Source organism: Solea solea, chromosome 1 (genome assembly GCF_958295425.1).
Source record: "Solea solea chromosome 1, fSolSol10.1, whole genome shotgun sequence".
NCBI classification, from domain to species: Eukaryota; Metazoa; Chordata; class Actinopteri; order Pleuronectiformes; family Soleidae; genus Solea; species Solea solea.
Window position 1 is genome coordinate 43,927,258 of NC_081134.1, and position 7,147 is coordinate 43,934,404.

The following is a 7,147-nucleotide window of genomic DNA, read 5'->3' on the forward strand; positions in this document are numbered from 1 at the left end:
ATTGCCCATGTGAATGTAAATGACGGTGGTTATTATGCACATGGAATGACACGTGTGGTCTACTGAGAGTCGTGCTTGTTGGACAGTTGTAACAGCAGGACATTTCAGTCTTGTCACTGAGGGAGCTGCCCAGTCCTGTGATGCTGCCCTGGAGGCAGTGGGACAGGTTGTCCCATCACTGTCGAGAGCAGACCACTCCAAAAAAGACAGTTGATGCCTCTACAGTCGTTGAAGGTCTTTAGGAGTGCAGGGGATGCACCTTAAGACCTTCTACGGCTGTGGTGGCATCAACCATCTTTTTGGAGTGGTTTGACATCTGCTCTAACCCTTCTTTGTAGAGAGCAGTACAGGCTCTTCATCAGGTGGAATGTAAGGGTTCTTTCATACTTAGCTTGTTGTTTCAGAAACTGGGGACATTTCCCCCTCTAGTTTGCGTCTAATAGGCTTGCGTGAACACAACAATTGCACTCTGTTCCGGCACAAATCAACCAGACCCCAGACCCCGGCTAGAGAAGGTGGTCTCAGCTGGGTTGCAATTGCAGTGTGTGTACCAAGCCATATAACCACACAGCTTACCTGATGCATCTTTGGAATACAAACTGTCCGGTGAATAGACAATTACATGCCTCCAGATGCAGAAGCAGATATACTGTATGGCATTGTTCTTCTGCGTTCTTGCTTTTCATATTCCTGCTCCTCATGTTTCCTGAGATGTTTTTCTATTTTCTGCTCATCTCTCACTTTTCCCCTCAGATGCTGCTTTGAATTGAAATTTCTTCTATGAAAGACTTGTGTTTGTCACTTTATTCCAAGGGTTGTGGGTCCTCATTTTTGTTGAGCAGTCTTCTCATTCACAGCAATTGTCACCGGGAGGGGAACTCCTGGGTGTCCCTCGTCCTTGAAGGGCATGGGATCCTTCCTCCTGATCCTCCTCTTCTTTTTGCCATAATTGTCTCTGGTGGACCATTCGGGGAACTGCTGCTCATGGAGACGCCTCAGGTCGCCAGCCTCCCTGAAGTATCTGTCTTTTTCCGACACCGACATTGACCTCCACCGCAGTCCGAGCTCAGTGTTGATCTCTGCATTGTTCGTCATTTTCAGTCCAGCAACAACGTTTGGCCTTTGCTCCTTCAGGAAGAGCAGGAAGGCATTTGGGGGCTTCTTAACGTAAGGCTGCTCGTCGTCCTGCTGCCTGACATGTTTTTTGGGGGAGTGTTTCGGTGGAGGAGCAGCAGCAGAGTGGAAGTTGGGGAAGGCTACTGGTGGAAGGCCATACACCATCTCTCCATTAAGTGTTCCCACTGGAACCATCGTCTCCATTTTGTTGTCAGTCGACGTTGGCACATACAGGTGGTCAACCTGTGGTGGGACAGTGGGAGGAGGAGGAGGAGGAGGAGGCTGAGGGTAACTCCATGGTTCAGGTTGGACGGTGGGAGGAAAAAGTGAAGGTAGAGGGTGAGGTACAAACCACGAGTAAGTAGTGGGTGCAGGTAGTAGATGTTGGAGATAATACAGTTGCTCAGCTGGTGCAGGTTGAGAGTCAGGAGTGTTTATCAGCAACACCTGGAGACAGTCGCCCTCTGCACTCTTTATGGGGTTATTGTTGGACTCGTGCTCAGCCATGAGTTCTATTGTCATGAAGAACTAATTGTTTTTAATTTGCTTCCTTTTTCTTTGCTTCTTCTCGTTTGCCCTTCAAGGCTATGTATTCTGTGTTCTCCTCTTTCCTTCCTTTACCATTTCAGACTGCTCACTGAAGTTCTTAATCACAAAGTTCTAATAACAGTTCAAAGTCATTTTTTTCCTTACTTTCTCTCTCTCTCCTCCTTTATGGAACATGTCCTTTATGACTCACATAGCAAAGGGATTCTTTCATCTTGTGTTCAAAAATGGCAGGAACATTATTGATAAGGCTGCAAATAACAGTTAATGTTGTATTTTCTTAATTAATTGATCAGTTGTTTGGTTCATAAATTGTGGCAACCAGAAAATAAACCAGGAAAGCTGTTTTTTTATTGAGTATGAGAAGTTAGCACGTTGCTCTAACAGACATTTTCTCATCTTAGCAAAAGAAAAGCCAACTTCAAAGTAAATAAAGCCAAACACATTATTGCATCATTATATCACAGACTGGTGTGTAGCAATACATTGGTGTGATGGTGATAATCAATGACAGAGATGTTTTAATTACATGCATTTTATGATATTATTATTATTCTCATGAGTATTGATAATACTAATAACAATGGTATGGGGTTAGTTTGACCCGTAGGTAGTACAACCTGGTGGTGAGTTCTTGTTTTGGGCAAGAGACAATGACATTTTTATGTCCAAGGACTATAAAAATGGATGTAGTCTCTTGATTTGAAAAGTGAAGCCAAGGAAGGAAGGAGATATATTGGTCAGCCATCAGGGTGTGACTCCAGTGGCTGCAAAAAGAACTGTTTGAGAGGAAGTCTATGGAAAGATTTGTCTAATCCTCACTTGATCAATAACATCAGTAAACAGTTTCCACAGGAGTGAATCACAAATCACTTTTGAAATGCAGAGGTTAGACTACACAATCTGTTCAGTCATTATTTGTCAGATCAGGTGATCACAGGGCCATGAATGTGTGCACTGAGGCAATGCCGGGGTGACATAACACCCAGAAACGACCTGTGTGATACACGATACGCTCCCGAACACATCGCTCCTAGTTTAATTCACCATCTTGATCGGTTGTGCTTGCTATATTTGCATGTGTGTTGATCAACATCATTGACGTGTCAGAAGATTGTCATTCACTACTTACACAAAAGACAATTCCTAAGAAGAAGTAAGAAACCTCCAGAGGCAAGAAGAACAGTGCAACTGATTTATTCCCTTAAAATCCTCACTTGTTTGGGTCACTTTTTTGTCTTATATACAGTTCTTTCCCTGTTTTCCACAAGACACACTTTTTTTTTCAAATTTGGATCTCACCAGAACAAACTTTTCTGTTATTAAAGGGTGAAAGTAGAATGAAGAAGAAGAAGAAGAAATAGCTTTAAAGCGTTGGACCGAGCTGCTGCATTAGAAATACAAAGGCACATGGAACTTGAAAAAAAAAAAACAGAAATACGTGTGAATTTCATGGACTGTGTGTATCTCGTCTTTACGGGTGAGTTTCCCAAGTTGTTGAGGGTGTCACTGGCTCTCAGGGGCCATGAGCTCATTCCTCCTGACCCTCTTCCTCTTTTTCCCATAATTGTCTCTGGTTGACCACCGAGGGAACTGCTGCTCATGGAGACGCTTGATTTCCTCAGCCTCAATGAAGTACCTGTCTTTTTCCAACGGCGACATGAACCTCCACCGCTGTCCGAGCTCAGTGTTGATACTCGCATTGTTTGTGATGTTCAGCTCGGCAATAACGTTGGGCCTCTGTATCTTCAGGAAGAGCATGAAGGCATTTGGCGGCTTCTTAATGTAAGGCTGCTCGTCGTCCTGATGCCTTTGGCGTTTCTTCCGCGGCCGCTTCGGTGGAGCAGGAGCAGTGGAGATAACACCGGGGAAGGTCACAGATGGAAGGCCATACACCACCTCTCCATTCACTGTTCCCACTGGAATCATGTGCTCCAATACGTTAGGCAACGGCAATGTTGACATGTACATTTGACTGACCTGTGGCTCAGGTGGGGCACTGGGAGGAGAAGGTGCAGGGTGAGGGAAACTACATTGTTCTGGTGGGACAGAGGGGGGAGGAGGAGGAGGAGGAGGTGCAGGGTGAGGGAAACTCCATGGATCAGGAAGGACAGTGGGTGGAAAAAGTGAAGGCAGAGGCTGAGGTTCAAACCACACATTAGATGAAGGAGAAAATGGGGGTAGAGACAGGGGATAATTAAAATGCTCAGCTGTGGAATGAGGGTTGTTGGATGCATCTCCTAGCAAGGCCTCTACGAACGCCTGTAGATGGTTTGACTTGTCACTCCTCTGTATGGTGTTTATGGTGGACTCGAGCTCCACCATGAGGTCCATCTTTGTGATTAGGGATTGTGGTTGTTTGTGGTGTTTGACGGCGGTTGGTATCCGAATTGTTGCCTGCTCCTCGTTCTTTGCCTTTCTCCTTCCCCTCTTTTATCCGTTGTACCCCATCCTCTGTTGTCTCTCGTCTTTCATTCCTTATTCTCTTTTCTTGTTGTTGTTGTTGTTGTTTTTGGTGTTTTACAGCAGTTGCCAAACAAAATGTTACATTACTGCCTTCTTCTCTGTCCTTTGCCCTCTTTTCTCCTTCTCCTCCTCAAAATCCTTTGCACACATTTGCTACAAATGGCATTTGTTTTTTTATTTTTTATTTTTTATTCCAATTATTGCATTAACTGCCGTCTTATCTTTGCTTCCCTCCCCTTTGCCCCTGCTCCAATAGCGTAATTGTCCTCTTCTTCTAATCATTTCATTTGCACGCTGCCCTAAATCATAAATCCTTCTCCTTTTATGTGATGATGTTCTTTGATCTTCATGAGACGTCATGGTTTTTTTTACAGGAGAATAATAAGTGTTACCTTGGAAACACATATGTCTTTATTCCAGAAAAGGAAGATGTGAATAAAAGTATAATATACAATGATGGGTTGCTGAAAGGGAAATAAAAGTTAAAAGTAAATGTGGATAAGGAGGTAGGAAACCCAAATGTGCCTAATAGTCTTTATATTTTCCCTCTTCAATCATCTAAGACTTTTCACACAAACAGCAGAATGTGAAAGGGTCATAAACACATGGATTAATGGTAGGAAGGTGTTGATTAAGATGTTGAATGACCCTGACATAATTTACACTAGAACAATGTGGTACAACATTCAATCTCTATCCAGGTAGAAACAAGATATAATGATATATTATGAAACAATGACATTTAATATGCAACCTAATATAATAATACAGTACATCCTATTATTATTATAGTCCGATACAAAAATGAGTACAGTAATAATAGCATTAATATACTATACCTCATATCTATTTAAACAGATGTAATGATACAAATTGTATCCTTAATTATCTTAATTATGTTTAATGTAATGTGTTGTTTTAACTTGTTTTTTTGGCAAAACCTCTGAAACAAAATTGGCATTAAGCGCAAGGCAGAGGATTTAGTATCTGGCTCATTTATGATTCTAATACCTCGAGGTCAGGGTGAGACAATCTTTTAGAAAATGTTTCAAATGTGTCAGAGACTTTGTTGAATATCATGCTTCTCTTATTATTATTTAGCTCTAGTCAACTCCAGGAATTCATAAGCACCATTTATTTATTTTTGACGTTTCATACCTTTACATATTTTATAATAAAGGTTACTGTTAGGTGCATTTTTGTTCAATTATTCAGTTAAGTTTTAAATGTAGTGCCAAATCACTACATATAACCACTATATAAATAAATGTATAGACCTCAAAATATTAATGAGAAACTGATATGATCACTGTGATATATACATATATATATATATATATATATATATATATATAAATAATATTGAATGTGGTGTCATGATGTCTCCTGTTATTCACCTAAAGCGTAAGTATTCCCTTTTTCTTTTAAAGGTAATACATTATAGGGGGCGCTACCGAGCTACTATACCACACCCACACCAGCCCTCGGTGTCGACAGCTTCCGGGGTACGGTACAAAGATTCAGCCATGTGCAGCTGAGTTACAGCAATTTATTTGACTTTATTTGTCAAAGAAGGTAAAACTTTATTCATATTTTTCGTTTCATGTACAGTATATAGTACACTGTGTGTGTTTGTGTGCGTGTGTGTTGACAAAAAGTGACAAAATCTCGGTAACTTGTGACAAGTTGTATGTCGGATGTTGATGTCTGGTTTAACATGACGTCACGTTTCCGCGTGGGAGGCAAATCTCGGACCGTGTAATGCGTGTTTCGCTTTCTTATATATTTGATTAACACCAAAAATCAAATAAAACAAACATATCCGACCTTACTTGATAATTATAATCGTCAAATTTGGCTGGATAAGACCTCGTGGCGCAACGGTAGCGCGTCTGACTCCAGATCAGAAGGTTGCGTGTTCGAATCACGTCGGGGTCAGAATATTTTTCGTAAAACAAATGAAAATGTTTTCTTTTAGCCATAAATAGAATGATTCAAATTATACGTTTTCAAGCAACAGCATTGCATAGAAGAGAGTCCAACAATAAATGCAATATAACATATGGAAATATGGGCGGAGCACAAATCAGAGACTAATTACACTTAAACACATGACATGTTATTTATGTCTTGACTCATCTTACAAAGTGAGCTTAGATGGCAAAAATGGGTAGTTGTGATCAATTAGTGTCAAATAAATACAACATACAAGTTTCATCATTTGTAGATATTCTAATGAAGAAATGTCACATATTACATCATCTTCTCTCACCGTAGAATGCAATGAGATGGTCACATAATACACCTACTGATTGATGGTGTTTTGACCTTCAATGACCCTGACGTGATTTGAACACGCAACCTTCTGATCTGGAGTCAGACGCGCTACCATTGCGCCACAGAGTCTCTTTTATAGTGATGGTCAAGCCGAACCTCACCTGCCAGCGAGGTGACAATATAAATGTTATAGTTACTTACTGTAGTTTTAGATTTATTTCTGTCTATTTTTGATGTTATTAGTTTTTCCTTTGCATCATTTGTTGGGAAGTATACATGATATATGATTCCATATCAAAACAAACACTTTACTTTGAAATTCCGTGAAATATCATCATGAATCTCTTAATTGTGATGTCATGATGGACTATTGTATGATCATTTTAAGACCATGTTGTCACCATGCGACTCAACAGTTTTGTGTGTTTCCTCAAGACCGGCCCCCTCTTGACCAGACCAGATGCTCATTGGCCCATTTTTTTTTTACTTCCTACTTCCCACAGGATGTAACATCAGCAGAAAACACACAATTAGTGGCTTCCCTAATATGTTTATTATTTATTATATATTATAAAATAAAAATATTATATTATATATTTTAAAGCTGCTGAAAGTACTGATGTGGACGTAGTTCAAGAAGGAACTGACCATCATTTCCCTGCCTTGCTGTGACTATCATCCATTCAAAGTGGATTCAAATGTAGTTTGAGGTGTTTTGCAGTTTTGATCACATTAACAAAAA

General features: G+C 40.5%; 2 non-coding genes across 2 annotated transcripts; one reads left to right on the top strand and one right to left on the bottom strand.

The window, feature by feature from the left end:
* Positions 1 to 5,994: 5,994 nt before the first annotated feature.
* trnaw-cca (transfer RNA tryptophan (anticodon CCA)) lies at positions 5,995 to 6,066 on the top strand. Its single transcript has one exon. It is a non-coding gene; the product is annotated as a tRNA-Trp (tRNA).
* Positions 6,067 to 6,462: 396 nt separating this feature from the next.
* On the bottom strand, positions 6,463 to 6,534 carry trnaw-cca (transfer RNA tryptophan (anticodon CCA)). The gene has a single exon. It is a non-coding gene; the product is annotated as a tRNA-Trp (tRNA).
* Between the last annotated feature and the right edge of the window lie 613 nt (positions 6,535 to 7,147).